Below are 19,893 nucleotides of genomic sequence, written 5' to 3' on the forward strand. Positions count from 1 at the left end.
GAAAAATGGGTAGGAAAAGATGCGAATGTCCAACCATAAATCATCAAAAGCAGGAGTGGAGTTGTTCAGCTACAAGAAGGTATGAAAGTCCAACCATAGTTTGTAAAAAGCGGGTAAGAGAAGGTTCGAATACCCGAATATATACCATCAAAAGCGGAAGCGGGGGTGTTCGGCTGCAAGAAGGTGTGAACGTACGACCAAAGTTTTTAAAAAGCAGTTAAGAAAAGGTTTGAATATCCAACCGAACATAATCAAAAGCGGGGGCAGAGCTGTTCGACTGCAAGTAGGTGTGAATGTCAGATCATAATTGCTGAAAAATGTGATAGAAAAGACTAGAATGCCGGACAATACATCATCAAAAGCGGGAGAGGTGGTTTTTCGGCTGCAAGTAGGTGTGAATGTCCAGCCATAATTACTCACAAACGGGGGAAGAAAAGGTAGTATTTCCAGACCACACATGATCAAAACAGGGAATGGAGGTGGTTCAGCTGCAAGGTGTCAATGTCTGACTAAAGTTTGTAAAAACCGTGTAAGACAAGGGGCGAATGTCCGACAATGTATGATCAAAAGAGGGAGCGGAGGTTTTCGGCTGCAAGGTCTGAATGTCCAACCATAATTTGTAAAAATCGGGGAAGAAAAGGCTCGAAAGCCCGACTATACACCATCAAAAGCGGGAGCAGAGGTGTTCAGGTGCAAGAAGTTCTGAATGTCCGACCAATAATTATTGAAAAATGGGTAAGAAAAGGTGCGAATGCCAAATCATACATCATCAAAAGCAGGAGCGGATGTGTTCGGCTACAAGAAGGTTTGAATGTCCAACCATAGTAAGTAATAGGTGGGTAAGAAAAGGCTCGAATGCCCGACTATACACCATCAAAAGCGGAAGCGGAGGTGTTCGGCTGCAAGACGGTGTGAACGTCCGACCAAAGTTTGTAAAAAGCATTAAGAAAATGTTCGAATATCCAACCAAACATAATCAAAAGCGGGAGCAGAGCTGTTCGACTTAAAGTAGGTGTGAATATCAGATCATAATTTGCAAAAAGCTGATGAGAAAGGGTGAGAATGCCCGACTATACACTATCAAATGTGGGAGCGGAGGTGTTCGTCTGTGAGTAGGTGTGAAGGTCCGACCATAATTGCTGAAAAATGTGATAGAAAAGGTAAGAAGGCCGGACCATATATCATCAAAAGCGGGAGAGGTTGTGTTCGGCTGCAAGAAGGTGTTAATGTCCAGCCATAATTACTCACAAACGGGTAAGAAAAGGTACTATTGCCAGACCATATATGATCAAAACAGGGAGCGGAGGTGGTTCAGCTGCAAGAAGGTTTGAATGTCCGACTAAAGTTTGTAAAAAGCGGGTAAGACAAGGTGTGAATGCCCGACAATGTATGATCAAAAGAGGAGCGGAGGTTTTCGGCTGCAAGAAGGTCTGAATGTCCACCCATAATTACTGAAAAATGGGTAAGAAAAGGTGCGAAAGCCCAACCGCACATGATCATAAGTGGATGAGAAGGTGTTCGACTGCAAGTAGGTGTGAATGTAATCAATGTCTACATAGATTTCAACAAAAAACAACGTTGTACTTTGCAGTAAAAGAAAGTGCAAATCAAAAGTTTTAGGAATCCGAGAATAAGCTTATTTTCATGAGTTCTGCACGATTTCGGATTTTATGTATAAAATGAATTTCTTCACGCAAACTAAGTTAACACTGCTTTTTCCTTCATATGTACCCATTTCTACATATATTTCAAGCATAAACTTCCTCATATTACCCTGAATGAGAAAGAGCCACACTTGTGATTAAGCCATACCTCCCTTTTGAGGAGTTCTGCATGATTTGGGATTTTATCTATAAAATTAATTCCTTCACTCAAACTATGTTAAAACGGCTTTTACCTTCATATATATCAATGTCTCGATAGATTTAAACAAAAAAAACAACGTACTTTGCAATAAAAGAAAGAGCAAATCAAAAGTTTTAGGAATCCGAGAATAAGCTTATTTTCATGAGTTCTGCACGATTTCGGATTTTATGTATAAAATGAATTCATTCACTCAAACCAAGTTAAAACTGCTTTTTCCTTCATATTTATCAATGTCTAGATCGACTTCAACAAAGAACAACATTGTATTTTGCAGTAGAAGAAAGAGCAAAACTGAAGGATCAGGAATCCGAGAATAAGCTTCTTTTCATACGTTCTGCATGATTTGGGATTTTATGTATAAAATGAATTCCTTCACTCAAACTAAGTTAACACTGCTTTGTCCTTCATATGTACCCATTTCTACATATATTTCAAGCATAAACTTCCTCATACTACCCTGAATGAGAAAGAACCACACTTGTGATTAAGCCATACGCCCCTTTTGAGGAGTTCTGCATGATTTGGGATTTTATCTATAAAATCAATTCCTTCACTCAAACTATGTTAAAACGGCTTTTACCTTCATATTTATCAATGTCTCGATATATTTAAACAAAAAAAACAACGTTGTACTTTGCAGTAAAAGAAAGAGCCAATCAAAAGTTTTAGGAATCCGAGAATAAGCTTATTTTCATGAGTTCTGCACGATTTCGGATTTTATGTATAAAATGAATTAATTCACTCAAACCAAGTTAAAACTGCTTTTTCCTTCATATTTATCAATGTCTAGATCGACTTCAACAAAGAACAACATTGTATTTTGCAGTAGAAGAAAGAGCAACACTGAAGGATCAGGAATCCGAGAATAAGCTTATTTTCTTATGGGCAAGTGGGAACTGCTTTGTCCTTCATATTTATCAATGTGTAGATGGATTTCAACTTCTTCTACTGCAAAGTCCAATGTTGTTCTTTGTTGAAGTCGATCTAGACATTGATGAATATGGAAGGACAAAGCAGTTTTAACTTGGTTTGAGCAAAGCAATTCATTTTATAGCAAAATCCGAAATCGTGCAGAACTCATGAAAGCAGGCTTATACTCGGATTCCTGAAACTTTAGATTTGCTCTTTCTTTTACTGCAAAGTACAACGTTGTTTTTTTGTTTAAATATTTCTAGACATGGTAAATATGAAGGACAAATCAGTTTTAACATAGTTTGAGTGAAGTAATGCATTTTATAAGCAAAATCCCAAATCATGCAGAACTCACGAAATGCTTTTTCTCGCTTTTCACTGCTTTTTACAAACTTTGGTCGGACGTTCACACCTTCTTGCATCCGAACACCTCCGCTTCCGCTTTTGATGATGTATATTCGGGCATTTGAACCTTTTTTTACCCGCTTTTTACAAACCATTGTCGGACTTTCACACCTTCTTGCAGCCGAACACCAACTCTCCCGCTTTTGATGATGTATGGTCCAGTATTCTTACCTTTTTCTAACACATTTTTCAGCAATTATGGTCGGACATTCACACCTACTCACAGCTGGACACCTCCGCTCCCGCTTTTGATGATGTATAGTCGGGCTTTCGAGCCTTTTCTTACCCGGTTTTTACAAATTATGGTTGGACATTCAGACCTTGCAGCCGAACACCTCCGCTCTCTCTTTTGATCATACATTGTTGGGCATTCGCACCTTGTCTTACCCGCTTTTTACAAACTATAGTCAGACATTAACACCTTGCAGCTGAACCTCCGCTCCCTGTTTTGATCATGTATGGTCTGGCAATACTACCTTTTCTTCCTCCGTTTGTGAGTAATTATGGCTGGACATTCACACCTACTTGCAGTCGAACAGCTCTGCTCCCGCTTTTGATTATGTTTGGTTGGATATTCGAACGTTTTCTTAACTGCTTTTTACAAACCATGGTCGGACTTTCACACCTTCTTGTAGCCGAACAACTCCGCTCCCGCTATTGATTGTGTACAGTCGGGTATTTTAACCTTTTCTTACCCGCTTTTTACCAACTATGGTCGGACATTCACACCGTCTTACAGCGGAACACCTCCGCTCCCGCTTTTTATGGTGTATAGTCGGGCATTCGAACCTTTTCTTACCCGCTTTTTACAAACTTTGGTAGGACATTCAAACCTTCGTGTATCCGAAAACCTCCGCTCTCTCTTTTGATCATACATTGTCGGACATTCGCACCTTTTCTTACCCGCTTTTTACAAACCATGGTTGGACTGTCACACCTTGTAGCCGAACACATCCGCTCCCACTATTGATTTTGTACAGTCGGGTATTTTAACCTTTTCTTACCCGCTTTTTACCAAGTATGGTCGGACATTCACACCTTCGTACAGCGGAACACCTCCGCTCCCTCTTTTGATGGTGTATGTTCGGGCATTCAAACCTTTTCTTACCCACTTTTTCCAAACTATGGTCGGCTATTCACAGCTTCCTCTCCACCATATTCACACCCACTTGCATCCGAAAACCTCCGCCCCAAATTTTGTTGATATTTAGTCGGACATTCGCACCTTACCCGCTTTTGGCAAACTATGGCCTTCTTGCAGCCTAACAACTCTGATCTTGCTTTTGATGATGTAAGGTTGGGCATTCAGACCTTGCTTCACCTGCTTTTCACCAAATATAGTCGGACATTCACACCTTCTTGCAGCCGAACACTTCCGCTCCACCTTTTAGTGTTCTATCACACCTTTTTTTTCACCGCATTTTATACATTATGGTTGGAAATTTTCAACCACTTTCATCCGAAGACCTCTCCTCCCGCTTTTGTTAATATATTTGAACTTTAGTTTGACATTCAAACCTTCTTGCAGCTGAACCACCTCCGCTCCCTGTTTTGATCATATATGGTCTGGCAATACTACCTTTTCTTACCCGTTTGTGAGTAATTATGGCTGGACATTCACACCTACTTGCAGCCGAACACCACCTCTCTCGCTTTTGATGATGTATGGACCGGCATTCTTACCTTTTCTAACACATTTTTCAGCAATTCTGGTTGGAGATTCACACCTACTCACAGCCGAACAACTCCGCTACTGCATTTGATGGTGTATAGTCGGGCATTCTCACCCTTTCTCATCAGCTTTTTGCAAATTATGATCTGACATTCACACCTACTTGCAGTCGAACAGCTCTGCTCCCGCTTTTGATTATGTTTGGTTAGATATTCGAACCTTTTCTTAACTGCTTTTTACAAACTTTGGTCGGACGTTCACAATATCTTGCAGCTGAACACCTCCTCTCCCACTTATGATCATGTGTGGTTTGATTTTCGAAAATTTTCTTTCATGTTTTCTAGCAATTATTGATGGACATTTAGACCTTCTTGCAGCTGAACACCACCTCTCCCGATTTTGATTATGTATGGACCGGCATTTTTACCTTTTCTAACACATTTTTCAGCAATTATGGTTGGAGATTCACACCTACTCACAGCCGAATAACTCCGCTACCGCATTTGATGGTGTATAGTCGGGCATTCTCACCCTTTCTCATCAGCTTTTTGCAAATTATGATCTAACATTCACACCTACTTCCAGTCGAACAGCTCTGCTCCCGCTTTTGATTATGTTTGGTTAGATATTCGAACCTTTTCTTAACTGCTTTTTACAAACTTTGGTCGGACGTTCACAATATCTTGCAGCCGAACACCTCAGCTTCCGCTTTTGATGGTGTATATTCGGGCATACGAACCTTTTCTTACCCGCTTTTTACAAACCAAGGTCGGACTTTCACACCTTCTCTTAGCTGAACAACTCCGCTCCCTCTTTTGATTGTGTACAGTCGGGTAATTTAACCTTTTCTTACCCGCTTTTTACCATCTATGGTCGGACATTCACACCGTCTTACAGCGGAACACCTCCGCTCCCTCTTTTGATGATGTATGGTTAGGCATTCGCACCTTTTCTTACCCATTTTTCAGTAATTATGGGTAGAGATTCACACCTTCTTGCAGCTGAACACCTCCTCTCCCGCTTATGATCATGTGCAGTTTGATATTCGAAAATTTTATTTCATGTTTTCTAGCAATTATTGATGGACATTCAGACCGTCTTGCAGCTGAACACCTCCGCTCCCACTTTTGATGGTGTATAGTCGGGCTTTCGAGCCTTTTCTTCCCCGGTTTTTTCAAATTATGGTTGGACATTCAGACCTTCTTGCAGCCGAAAACCTCCACTCCCTCTTTTGATCATACATTGTCGGGCATTTGCACCTTTTCTTACCCGCTTTTTACAAACCATGGTCGGACTTTCACACCTTTTAGTAGCCGAACAACTCCGCTCCCGCTATTGATTGTGTACAGTCGGGTATTTTAACCTTTTCTTACCCGCTTTTTACCAACTATGGTTGGACATTCACACCTTCTTACAGCAGAACACCTCCGCTCCCTGTTTTGATTATGTATGGTTTGACATTCGCACCTTCTCTCACCCGCCTTTTACTATGGTCGGCCATTCACAGCTTCCTCTCCACCATACTTGTATGGTGGGATATTCACACCCACTTGCATCCGAAGACCTCCGCCCCCACTTTTGTTGATATTTAGTCGGTCATTCGCACCTTACCCGCTTTTGGCAAACTATGGCCTTCTTGCAGCCAAACACCTCTGATCTCGCTTTTGATGATGTAAGGTTGGGCATTCAGACCTTGCTTCACCTGCTTTTCACCAAATATAGTCGGACATTCACACCTTCTTGCAGCCGAACACTTCCGCTTTTAGTGTTCTATGAGGCATTCACATATTTTTTTTCACCGTATTTTATAGATTATGGTTGGAAATTCTCACCCACTCTCATCCGAAGACCTCTCCTCCCGCTTTTGTTAATATATAGTCGGGCATTCGAACCTTTTCTTACCCGCTTTTTACAAATTATGGTCGAACATTCACACCTACTTGCAGCTGAATACTTCCGCTCCACCTTTTAGGTATGTATGGTTGGCATTTGCACCTCTTTTTATACTGATTGCTGAAGATTAAGTTGTTCTTTCTCAAACTACAAATTTTTTTTAATTGTTGTAACTTGATTTGAAGTGGATAAATAAGGAGGACAAACAGTTTTAAGTCAGGCTGATAGAAGGAATTAATTTTATAGCAAAATCTGTATTTCGTCATATGTCGAGAGATGCTTATTGCTGAAGAAGTTCTTTCTCATAATACAAAGTTTGTTGTTTATTGTTGAAACTTCATCAGAAGTGAAGAAATAAATGAATGCCTATCAACAAATGTGGGATCTAAACTCTAGTGCTTCCTCTAAAATAATTTCCTTTCTCAATTTAGAAATGTGTGTGTGTAAGTCACAACACCCGTGACACCAAAACGGCTTTCTTTTCTCTACACTCTGCACTATGAGCACACACACCAAATCAGAAAGGCTTTTTTCTCTCTTTTCTACATTATGGACAGTGGGGACACAAAACCGCTCTCTCTCTTTTTTTTTTTTTATCGTGTGCCAGGGCGTTGTCTCACGTATTAGATTATGCTTAAGATACGAATGGGTTTATCAGTCACATCAGAATCCATACATACTGATCCTCCCGTAATAAAATGGTCGGATCTTATCAAACACACTTTGTTTCTTGTGACAATCAAGTCAGCGAAACAGCGTATACACGTCAAGACACTGAATCAAGTTTGCCACAAGAACTCATAAGTTTGGCAGTATTGCTCTGCCGTCAGCAATCATACACCCATTTTATTTTCGTGAGACATGTGCAAGCACCTGTTCATCTACTGTTCTATCACTATGAATTAGTGATCTATTATCAATAAGGATACTTCTACAACTACTATCAAAGTATGTCCGGACTTCTTATGTTGTCAGTTGCTATATATGAATAAGTGGGTAGCTACTGACAAGCATTAAGCATGTCACACAGCCCAAACATATAACATTTCAGGACACACCACACAGTTAACAACCACAGTGAAGCGTGTCAAAGCCCAAACATGTAACATTCAACAGGACACTTACACAACACATTCAAATCAAACAGTCAGACAACATACAAGAACATATACCCCAGCCGGCATTGCTCCCTGCCTATTTTCGTACAGCACACTATGTGTGCGCACACCTTTATTCACAAACTCTTCAACTTATACTCTTTTACCGAAGCTGCTACAGCTCGATTGGCCGAATACCCTTTGATCCTATTTCGGTGAATTTGACATCTGCCTTACATATAACAGATTAGCGGTTTAGCAGTTTTAATTTAGTATGAGTGAAGGAATTCATTTTATAGCAAAATCCGAAATCGTGAAGAACTCATGAAAGTAAGCTTATTCTCGGATTCCTGAAACTTTAGATTTGCTCTTTCTTTTACTGCAAAGTACAACGTTGTTTTTTTTGTTTAAATCTTTCTAGACATGGTAAATATTAAGGACGAAGCAGTTTTAACATAGTTTGAGTGAAGGAATTCATTTTATAGATAAAATCCCAAGAGTCTGCTGAGAAAAGAGAGTGAATGCGAAGTAGACTTTAACACGGCTATGGGAGCGAGCCGAGTGTGGGCTAACCGGGAGAATTGCTTGAAAGAAACGCGACACCGAATGAGCGATCAGAACAAAGCCTCAATACGGGATTCTCGTGGTGTTTTTGTTGCTGCCTTGTCTTTTGCACAGAGTAAAAGACAAGGCAGCCATCGAATAGGGCCCGATTGTTCCTAGTTGGTCAGCCGAGGAGCAAGGGGGGGGGGGGGGGGGAGCAAGCGTCTCAACCAAGCAAAGCTCACCATGGGGAAGGTGGCTATGCCAACTAGCCTGATGCCCTGCTCCCGCAGTGACGGATAATCGTACTCTGGTTTCTCTTCATAACGTACAAGTCTTTCGCCTTTTACTAAAGATTTCTGTGGAGAGCAGCACTAATGAGTTGTTTCTATTTTTGGCAGGCTTTACCTTTGCGGGTGAAGCCCTTTCTGTCTGTGCAAAAGAAATCTTCTTACTGTGCAGAGTGACTTCTCTGAGTAGAGTCGCCTTACTTGTTGCGACTGTGCCGATGTTCGAAGCTGGAGTGCAAAGTTGTTGCTTGAATGGTGCTTGCTGGAGCGTGCGGGAGTGCAAAGTTATACCATTTAAAAGGGCTGAAGAGTGCTCAGTGCAGCGGGTGGGCGACACTCTGGCCACCTTGAAAACCGAGGTTACATCCACTACCAGGGGCAGCCCAAGTTATGCCGCAAGTGTGGTGAGCATGGGCACCTGATTGAGGCTTGTACCAAGGTGTTATGTGGGAAGAGCAGAGAAATTGGGCAAACTTTTGGAGAGTGTCCAAATGGCAGGAAATGTAATCTCTGTGGAGAATTAAATCACCTCTTCAGAGATTGCCCTAAATATTTTGCCAACAAATTAAAGACGGTAAAGCCACAGTCAAGCCAACAAAGAGAAGGACCAAAGGTGGCAGTTGGTGAACAAAGTGAAGAGGTTGACCCAATAAATTCAAACTTCCCGCCAAAAGCTTGGATTGGAAGTGAGGAGCAAAAAGGGGAGGGGCCTGTAGAGGCCTTACCACTCAGTGTTGAAGTCTGTGAGAATTCACAGGCAGAGGGTGGAGCTACGCTAAATGAGGAGGAAGAGCAGACAGGTGAGTCTAGTGAAGATACTCACCTCCCCGAAGGTCAACAGCCGAAGAGGACGGCATCTGAGCCTCTGATTCCCCAGTGGTATCAGAGAAGAGGGGAAGGGTTAGGTCCCTTTCAGACAGTTCTTCAGTGGAAGAACCTAGAGTCTTCCCCTCCGACTCACCAAATGAGGTCTCCTTTTTAACTTCAGCTCTGCAATCAACCCCCAGGGACTCAAAGTTAAATGCAACATTGCGTCAGAGGCCAACACCGAGAGTCCGAAAAGGAAATATAGATCACCCTACTCACTTTTCACCTAAAGAAATGAAGGAAGAGCTAGTTTCCCAAGAAATAACCTGTGTGTAATTTGTTTTGATAACTTAGAAAAACGAAAATGACATACCTACTTTCCTTTATGCTTTTAATGGTTCTCACCTTCTCAACACTAAATGTGAGAAGTGTGAAATCAAAGACAAGAGCCCAGAGTATTTTATCCTTCTTAGACTCCATAAAATCAGATGTGTTTTTAATACAAGAATGTGGACTACCTTTTTAAAAAAACCATAGACAATGGGAGGAAATGTGGCCCCATTTATCGATATGGAGTGGCTCAAATCAAAATAAAAATGATGGTGTGGCCATTCTAATTAAAAATCCGCATGTTCTGGTGAAAGGTAGCACAGTGGTGAGAGACGGACGGGCACTTTTAGCACACTTGAATTTTATGGGGCAAGACTTTAACCTCTTAAATATTTATGGTTTCAATGGAAAAAATGAAAGGTATGACCTTTTAGAAGATATACAGCTTTACATGCTAGGGCAAGTACCTTTAGTTGTAGTAGGGGATTTTAACTGTATCTTGAGCAGGAAAGATAGAAAAAGAGCAGGGGTAGATTTTAAAGTGGATAAGACTTCGATTTTACTTCAGGGCATATGCAGGGATTTTAAGCTTACTGACTGTTTTAAAACCATGCATCCCAGAGAGGAGGGCTTCACCTGGTTTAGTCATGATGGCACCAGAGCCTCTCGCATTGATTATTTCTTTACTAGAGATTGCCCACCCACTGATGTTAGATTAACCCCTGTTTTCTTTTCAGACCACCTTATGCTCTCCTGCACCCTTTCACCCCCTTCTGGTGTGACGGTAGGAAGTGGTCTGTGGAAACTCAACTGTTCCCTGTTGGAGGATGAAATCATAGTCAGTCAGTACAGGGAATGTTATAAAGAGTGGCAGACCCTTCAAGACCTCTACGAAACACATGCACAATGGTGGGAAATGGTGAAGGAAACGACCCAGACTTTTTTTAAACAGCAAGGTAAACGTAAAAAAAGGAAAGAGAATAGATGTATGATGGGACTACATAAACGCTTACAGCGCTACTTTAAACTAAATCAGTGTGGCATAGACTTTAAAGAAGAAATCAAAGATGTCAAAAAGGAAATGTCAGTTTTAGCAGAAATAAAGAGTAAAGGAATTTTTGTAAGAAGCAGGGAGCAGGAAATTGAGGAAGGTGAAAAAGAAAGAAAGTTAAGAAAATAAAAAGGAGTGTATTCAAAATCTAAAAAGAGAAGATGGGTTTTTAACAAAATCCACACAAGAGATGATTGAAACTGTACATACCTTTTATAGTAACATGTACAAAGAGAAACCAGTGCACTTGGAAACATCGGCAGAAATCTTAAAATTCGTTGACAAAACCGTAAAAGAGAATGCACACTTGACACAGAATTTTACTGCTTTAGAGTTAAAAAAATGCCTAACAGGTTTTAAGAGAAGTCGAGCTCCGGGTTTAGACGGGCTTCCTGCAGAATTCTATCTGACCTATTGGGACCTTTTATCATCAGACATTTTAGATGTTTTTAAAGATTTTGAAAAACTCGACCGACTGCCTGACAGTTTTAGAGTGGGAATAGTGACTCTACTTTATAAAAAAATGATAAGACTGACCTAAAGAATTGGAGGCCCATCACACTTTTAAACTTTGACTGTAAACTTTTTTGCAAGGTTTTAGCGACACGGATGTCCTCTGTTTTAGAGGAGGTAATTCACCCAGACCAAGCTTGTGCCATCTCAGGGAGACAACTCACCGACAGCCTCGTACTGATTCGAGACATCATTGATTACGCTAGAGACAGAAACACCCGGCTTGTCATCTTAAATTTAGACTTTGAAAAAGCATTTGATCGGGTCTCGCATCAATATCTCTTTCAGGTGTTGCAGCCATCGAAAAGGGCCCGATTGTTCCTACTTGGTGAGCTTTGCTTGGTTGAGACGCTTGCCCCCCCCCCCCCCCCCCCCCCCCGCTCCTCGGCTGACCAAGTAGAAACAATCTATTCGATGGCTGCCTTGTCTTTTACTCTGTGCAAAAGACAAGGCAGCCACAAACACCACGGGAACACCGTATTGAGGCTTTGTTCTGACCACTCATTCGGTGTCGCGTTTCTTTCAAGCAATTCTCCCGGTTAACCCGCACTCGGCTCGCTCCCAGAGCCGTGTTAAAGTCCACTTCACATTCACTCTCTTTTCTCAGCAGATTAAAAGAAAGTTTCATCTTGGGCTCCCTGAAACTTCCATCCTGCACCGCTGTTTGCTTTTTCACAAGAGCAGAGGAGAGCGCACCGTTCCCAGCGGCACTGCAGTACCGGGTCGAGGCTTGGAGTGAACGGAGCAAGCTTCTTTTTCAACTCCTATTCTTAAAAATCCATTTAATATGTTGTCCTCGTATAGAGGACATATTAAACTGATAAGAACAGATACTACACTTGATCTTAGCCAAAAGGCCGAGAAGCGATAACTGTCCACTGTTTCAGGTCCGAGGGCCCTTGCTGGCACAATGCGCACTTGTAGCAGTGTTCTTTTTATGGCCATAGGTGGCCAGAGTGTCACGTTGCACCTCCGCCCACCCGCTGCACTGAGCACTCTTCAGCCCTTTTAAATGGTATAACTTTGCACTCCCGCATGCTCCAGCAAGCACCATTCAAGCAACAACTTTGCACTCCAGCTTCGAACATCGGCACAGTCTCAACAAGTAAGGCGACTCTACTCAGAGAAGTCACTCTGCACAGTAAGAAGATTTCTTTTGCACAGACAGAAAGGGCTTCACCCGCAAAGGTAAAGCCTGCCAAAAATAGAAACAACTCATTAGTGCTGCTCTCCACAGAAGTCTTTAGTAAAAGGCGAAAGACTTGTACGTTATGAAGAGAAACCAGAGTACGATTATCCGTCACTGCGGGAGCAGGGCATCAGGCTAGTTGGCATAGCAACCTTCCCCATGGTGAGCTTTGCTTGGTTGAGACGCTTGCCCAACCCCCCCCCCCCCCCCCCCCCCCCCCCCCTTGCTCCTCGGCTGACCAAGTAGGAACAATCGGGCCCTATTCGATGGCTGCCTTGTCTTTTACTCTGTGCAAAAGACAAGGCAGCAACAAAAACACCACGGGAAAACCGTATTGAGGCTTTGTTCTGACCGCTCATTCGGTGTCGCGTTTCTTTCAAGCAATTCTCCCGGTTAGCCCGCACTCGGCTCGCTCCCAGAGCCGTGTTAAAGTCTACTTCGCATTCACTCTCTTTTCTCAGCAGACTCTTGGGATTTTATCAATAAAATGAATTCCTTCACTCAAACTATGTTAAAACTGCTTTGTCCTTCATATTTACCATGTCTTGAAAGATTTAAACAAAAAAACCAACGTTGTACTTTGCAGTAAAAGAAATAGCAAATCTAAAGTTTCAGGAATCCGAGAATAAGCTTACTTTCATGAGTTCTTCACGATTTCGGATTTTGCTATAAAATGAATTCCTTCACTCAAACTAAATTAAAACTGCTAAACCGCTAATCCGTTATATGTAAGGCAGATGTCAAAATTTCCGACCATAATGTATAAAATGCGGTGAAAAAAAGGTGTGATAGAACACTAAAAGGTGGAGCGGAAGTGTTCGGCTGCAAGAAGGTGTGAATGTCCGACTATATTTGGTGAAAAGCAGGTGAAGCAAGGTCTGAATGCCAAACCTTACATCATCAAATGCGAGATCAGAGGTGTTTGGCTGCAAGAAGGCCATAGTTTGCCAAAAGCGGGTAAGGTGCGAATGTCCGACTAAATATCAAAAAAATTTGGGGCAGAGGTCTTCGGATGCAAGTGGGTGTGAATATCCAACCATACAAGTATGGTGGAGAGGAAGCTGTGAATAGCCGACCATAGTTTGGAAAAAGCGGGTAAGAAAAGGTTTGAATACCCGACTGTACACAATCAATAGCGGGAGCGGATGTGTTCGGCTACAAGAAGGTGTGAAAGTCCAACCATAGTTTGTAAAAAGCGGGTAAGAAAAGGTTCGAATGCCCGACTATACACCATCAAAAGCGGGAGCAGAGGTGTTCCGCTGTAAGACGGTGTGAATGTCCGACCATAGTTGGTAAAAAGCGGGTAAGAAAAGGTTAAAATACCCGACTGTACACAATCAATAGCAGGAGCGGAGTTGTTCGGCTACAAGAAGGTGTGAAAGTCCGACCATGGTTTGTAAAAACCGGGAAGAAAAGGCTCGAAAGCCCGACTATACACCATCAAAAAGAAGGTTTGAATGTCCATCAATAATTGCTTTAAAACAAGAAAGTAAATTTTCGAATATCAAACCGTACATGATCATAAGCGGGAGAGGAGGTGTTCCGCTGTAAGACGGTGTGAAAGTCCAACCCTGGTTTGTAAAAAGCGGGTAAGAAAAGGTTCGAATGCCCGAACATACACCATCAAAAGAGGGAGCGGAGGTGTTCCGCTGTAAGACGGTGTGAATGTCCGATCATAGTTGGTAAAAAGCGGGTAAGAAAAGGTTAAAATACCCGACTGTACACAATCAAAAGAGGGAGCGGAGTTGTTCAGCTAAGAGAAGGTGTGAAAGTCCGACCATGGTTTGTAAAAAGCGGGTAAGAAAAGGTTCGTATGCCCGAATATACACTATCAAAACCGGAAGTGTAAGTGTTCGGCTGCAAGAAGGTGTGAACGTCCGACCAAAGTTTGTAAAAAAGCAGTTAAGAAAAGGTAAAGAAAAGAAAAGAAAAGAAAAGAAAAGAAAAGAAAAGAAAAGAAAAAGCTGATGAAAAAGGGTGAGAAATCCCGACTATACACCATCAAATGCGGTAGCGGAGTTGTTCGGCTGTGAGTAGGTGTGATTCTCCAACCATAATTGCTGAAAAATGTGTTAGAAAAGGTAAGAATGCCGGTCCATACATCATCAAAAGCGGGAGAGGTGGTGTTCGGCTACAAGTAGGTGTGAATGTCCATTAATAATTGCTTTAAAACATGAAAGAAAATTTTCGAATATCAAACCTTACATGATCATTAGCGGGAGAGGAGGTGTTCAGCTGCAAGAAGATGTGAATATCCACCTATAATTACTGAAAAATGGGTAGGAAAAGATTCGAATGTCCAACCATAAATCATCAAAAGCAGGAGTGGAGTTGTTCAGCTACAAGAAGGTATGAAAGTCCAACCATGGTTTGTAAAAAGCGGGTAAGAGAAGGTTCGAATACCCGAATATATACCATCAAAAGCGGAAGCGGGGGTGTTCGGCTGCAAGAAGGTGTGAACGTCCGACCAAAGTTTGTAAAAAGCAGTTAAGAAAAGGTTTGAATATCCAACCGAACATAATCAAAAGCGGGAGCAGAGCTGTTCGACTGCAAGTAGGTGTGAATGTCAGATCATAATTGTTGAAAAATGTGATAGAAAAGACTAGAATGCCGGACAATACATCATCAAAAGCGGGAGAGGTGGTTTTTCGGCTGCAAGTAGGTGTGAATGTCCAGCCATAATTACTCACAAACGGGGGAAGAAAAGGTAGTATTTCCAGACCACACATGATCAAAACAGGAAATGGAGGTGGTTCAGCTGCAAGGTGTGAATGTCTGACTAAAGTTTGTAAAAACCGTGTAAGACAAGGGGCGAATGCCCGACAATGTATGATCAAAAGAGGGAGCGGAGGTTTTCGGCTGCAAGGTCTGAATGTCCAACCATAATTTGTAAAAATCGGGGAAGAAAAGGCTCGAAAGCCCGACTAGACACCATCAAAAGCGGGAGCAGAGGTGTTCAGGTGCAAGAAGGTCTGAATGTCCGACCAATAATTACTGAAAAATGGGTAAGAAAAGGTGCGAATGCCAAATCATACATCATCAAAAGCAGGAGCGGATGTGTTCGGCTACAAGAAGGTTTGAATGTACAACCATAGTAAGTAATAGGTGGGTAAGAAAAGGCTCGAATGCCCGACTATACACCATCAAAAGCGGAAGCGGAGGTGTTCGGCTGCAAGACGGTGTGAACGTCCGACCAAAGTTTGTAAAAAGCATTAAGAAAAGGTTCGAATATCCAACCAAACTTAATCAAAAGCGGGAGCAGAGCTGTTCGACTTCAAGTAGGTGTGAATATCAGATCATAATTTGCAAAAAGCTGATGAGAAAGGGTGAGAATGCCCGACTATACACTATCAAATGTGGGAGCGGAGGTGTTCGTCTGTGAGTAGGTGTGAATGTCCGACCATAATTGCTGAAAAATGTGTTAGAAAAGGTAAGAAGGCCGGACCATATATCATCAAAAGCAGGAGAGGTTGAACACCTCCGCTCCCGCTTTTGATGATGTATAGTCGGGCTTTCGAGCCTTTTCTTACCCGGTTTTTACAAATTATGGTTGGACATTCAGACCTTGCAGCCGAACACCTCCGCTCTCTCTTTTGATCATACATTGTTGGGCATTCGCACCTTGTCTTACCCGCTTTTTACAAACTATAGTCAGACATTAACACCTTGCAGCAAACCTCCGCTACCTGTTTTGATCATGTATGGTCTGGCAATACTACCTTTTCTTCCCCCGTTTGTGAGTAATTATGGCTGGACATTCACACCTACTTGCAGTCGAACAGCTCTGCTCCCGCTTTTGATTATGTTTGGTTGGATATTCGAACCTTTTCTTAACTGCTTTTTACAAACCATGGTCGGACTTTCACACCTTCTCTTAGCTGAACAACTCCGCTCCCGCTATTGATTGTGTACAGTCGGGTATTTTAACCTTTTCTTACCCGCTTTTTACCAACTATCGTCGGACATTCACACCGTCTTACAGCGGAACACCTCCGCTCCCGCTTTTTATGGTGTATAGTTGGGCATTCGAACCTTTTCTTACCCGCTTTTTACAAACTATGGTAGGACATTCAAACCTTCGTGTATCCGAAAACCTCCGCTCTCTCTTTTGATCATACATTGTCGGACATTCGCACCTTTTCTTACCCGCTTTTTACAAACCATGGTCGGACTGTCACACCTTCTTGTAGCCGAACACATCCGCTCCCGCTATTGATTGTGTACAGTCGGGTATTTTAACCTTTTCTTACCCGCTTTTTACCAAGTATGGTCGGACATTCACACCTTCGTACAGCGGAACACCTCCGCTCCCTCTTTTGATGGTGTATGTTCGGGCATTCAAACCTTTTCTTACCCGCTTTTTCCAAACTATGGTCGGCTATTCACAGCATCCTCTCCACCATACTTGTATGGTGGGATATTCACACCCACTTGCATCCGAAAACCTCCGCCCCAAATTTTGTTGATATTTAGTCGGACATTCGCACCTTACCCGCTTTTGGCAAACTATGGCCTTCTTGCAGCCTAACAACTCTGATCTTGCTTTTGATGATGTAAGGTTGGGCATTCAGACCTTGCTTCACCTGCTTTTCACCAAATATAGTCGGACATTCACACCTTCTTGCAGCCGAACACTTCCGCTCCACCTTTTAGTGTTCTATCACACCTTTTTTTTCACCGCATTTTATACATTATGGTTGGAAATTTTCAACCACTTTCATCCGAAGACCTCTCCTCCCGCTTTTGTTAATATATTTGAACTTTAGTTTGACATTCAAACCTTCTTGCAGCTGAAACACCTCCGCTCCCTGTTTTGATCATATATGGTCTGGCAATACTACCTTTTCTTACCCGTTTGTGAGTAATTATGGCTGGACATTCACACCTACTTGCAGCCGAACACAACCTATCTCGCTTTTGATAATGTATGGACCGGCATTTTTACCTTTTCTAACACATTTTTCAGCAATTATGGTCGGAGATTCACACCTACTCACAGCCGAACAACTCCGCTCCCGCATTTGATGATGTATAGTCGGGCATTCTCACCCTTTCTCATCAGCTTTTTGCAAATTATGATCTGACATTCACACCTACTTGCAGTTGAACAGCTCTGCTCCCGCTTTTGATTATGTTTGGTTGGATATTCGAACCTTTTCTTAACTTCTTTTTACATATTTTGGTTGGACGTTCACACCTTCTTGTAGCCGAACACTTCCACTCCTGCTTTTGATGATGTATGGTTGGGCATTCACACCTTTTTTTTGCCCATTTTTCAGGAATTATGGGTGGACATTCACACCTTGCAGCTGAACACCTCCTCTCCCACTTATGATCATGTGCGGTTTGATTTTCGAAAAGTTTCTTTCATGTTTTCTAGCAATTATTGATGGACATGTAGACCTTCTTGCAGCTGAACACCTCCGCTCCCGCTTTTGATCATACATTGTCAGGCATTCGCACCTTGTCTTACCCACTTTTTACAAACTTTAGTCGAACAGTCACACCTTTTTGCAGCCGAACACCACCTCTACCGCTTTTGATGATGTATAGTCCAGCATTCTTACCTTTTCTAACACATTCTTCAGCAATTATGGTTGGACATTCACACCTACTTGCAGTCGAACAGCTCTGCTCCCGCTTTTGATTATGTATGGTTGGATATTCAAACCTTTTCTTAACTGCTTTTTACAAACTTTGGTCGGACGTTCACAATATCTTGCAGCCGAACACCTCCGCTTCCGCTTTTGATGGTGTATATTCGGGCATACGAATCTTTTCTTACCCGCTTTTTACAAACCAAGGTCGGACTTTCACACCTTCTCTTAGCTGAACAACTCCGCTCCCTCTTTTGATTGTGTACAGTCGGGTAATTTAACCTTTTCTTACCCGCTTTTTACCATCTATGGTCGGACATTCACACCGTCTTACAGCGGAACACCTCCGCTCCCTCTTTTGATGATGTATGGTTAGGCATTCGCACTTTTTCTTACCCATTTTTCAGTAATTATGGGTAGACATTCACACCTTCTTGCAGCTGAACACCTCCTCTCCTGCTTATGATCATGTGCAGTTTGATATTTGAAAATTTTCTTTCATGTTTTCTAGCAATTATTGATGGACATTCAGACCGTCTTGAAGCTGAACACCGTCTTGAAGCTGAACACAACCTATCTCGCTTTTGATGGTGTATAGTCGGGCTTTCGAGCCTTTTCTTCCCCGGTTTTTACAAATTATGGTTGGACATTCAGACCTTCTTGCAGCCGAAAACCTCCACTCCCTCTTTTGATCATACATTGTCGGGCATTCGCACCTTTTCTTACCCGCTTTTTACAAACCATGGTCGGACTTTCACACCTTCTTGTAGCCGAACAACTCCGCTCCCGCTATTGATTGTGTGCAGTCGGGTATTTTAACCTTTTCTTACCCGCTTTTTACCAACTATTGTTGGACATTCACACCGTCTTACAGCGGAACACCTCCGCTCCCTCTTTTGATGGTGTATGTTCGGGCACTCGAACCTTTTCTTACTCGCTTTTTACAAACTATGGTCAGACATTCAAACCTTCTTGTAGCCGAACACATCCACTCCTGCTTTTGATGATGGGTATTCAAACCTACTTGTTGCCCGCTTTTCATTAATTATGGGTGGACATACACACCTTGTCGCAGCCAAACACCTCCGCTCCCTGTTTTGATCATGTATGATTGGACATTCGCACCTTTTCTCACCCGCTTTTTACTATGGTCGGCCATTCACAGCTTCCTCTCCACCATACTTGTATGGTGGGATATTCACACCCACTTGCATCCGAAGACCTCCGCCCCCACTTTTGTTGATATTTAGTCGGTCATTCGCAGCTTACCCGCTTTTGGCAAACTATGGCCTTCTTGCAGCCAAACACCTCTGATCTCGTTTTTGATGATGTAAGGTTGGGCATTCAGACCTTGCTTCACCTGCTTTTCACTAAATATAGTCGAACAGTCACACCTTCTTGCAGCCGAACACTTCTGCTCCACCTTTTAGTGTTCTATGGGGTATTCACACCTTTTTTTTCACCGCATTTTATTGATTATGGTTGGAAATTCTCACCCACTCTTATCCGAAGACCTCTCCTCCTGCTTTTGTTAATATATAGTCGGGCATTCAAACCTTTTCTTACCCGCTTTTTACAAATTATGGTCGAACATTCACACCTACTTGCAGCCGAACACCTCCGCTCCCGCTTTTGATGGTGTATAGTCGGGCTTTCGAGCCTTTTCTTCCCCGGTTTTTACAAATTATGGTTGTACATTCAGACCTTGCAGCCGAAAACCTCCGCTCC

At 42.4% G+C, this 19,893-nt stretch overlaps 3 non-coding genes across 3 annotated transcripts; 1 reads left to right on the top strand and 2 right to left on the bottom strand.

Moving 5' to 3' along the window:
- Window positions 1-8,693: 8,693 nt before the first annotated feature.
- LOC140285694 (U5 spliceosomal RNA) lies at window positions 8,694-8,807 on the top strand. Its single transcript, XR_011910675.1, has one exon. It is a non-coding gene; the product is annotated as a U5 spliceosomal RNA (small nuclear RNA).
- Window positions 8,808-12,064: 3,257 nt separating this feature from the next.
- LOC140285680 (U2 spliceosomal RNA) lies at window positions 12,065-12,248 on the bottom strand. Its single transcript, XR_011910663.1, has one exon. It is a non-coding gene; the product is annotated as a U2 spliceosomal RNA (small nuclear RNA).
- Window positions 12,249-12,556: 308 nt separating this feature from the next.
- Window positions 12,557-12,670, bottom strand: LOC140285688 (U5 spliceosomal RNA). The gene has a single exon (XR_011910671.1). It is a non-coding gene; the product is annotated as a U5 spliceosomal RNA (small nuclear RNA).
- Window positions 12,671-19,893: the final 7,223 nt, after the last annotated feature.

Source organism: Leuresthes tenuis, unplaced genomic scaffold, assembly GCF_036924035.1.
Source record: "Leuresthes tenuis unplaced genomic scaffold, fLeuTen1.0.hap1 SCAF_50, whole genome shotgun sequence".
NCBI classification, from domain to species: Eukaryota; Metazoa; Chordata; class Actinopteri; order Atheriniformes; family Atherinopsidae; genus Leuresthes; species Leuresthes tenuis.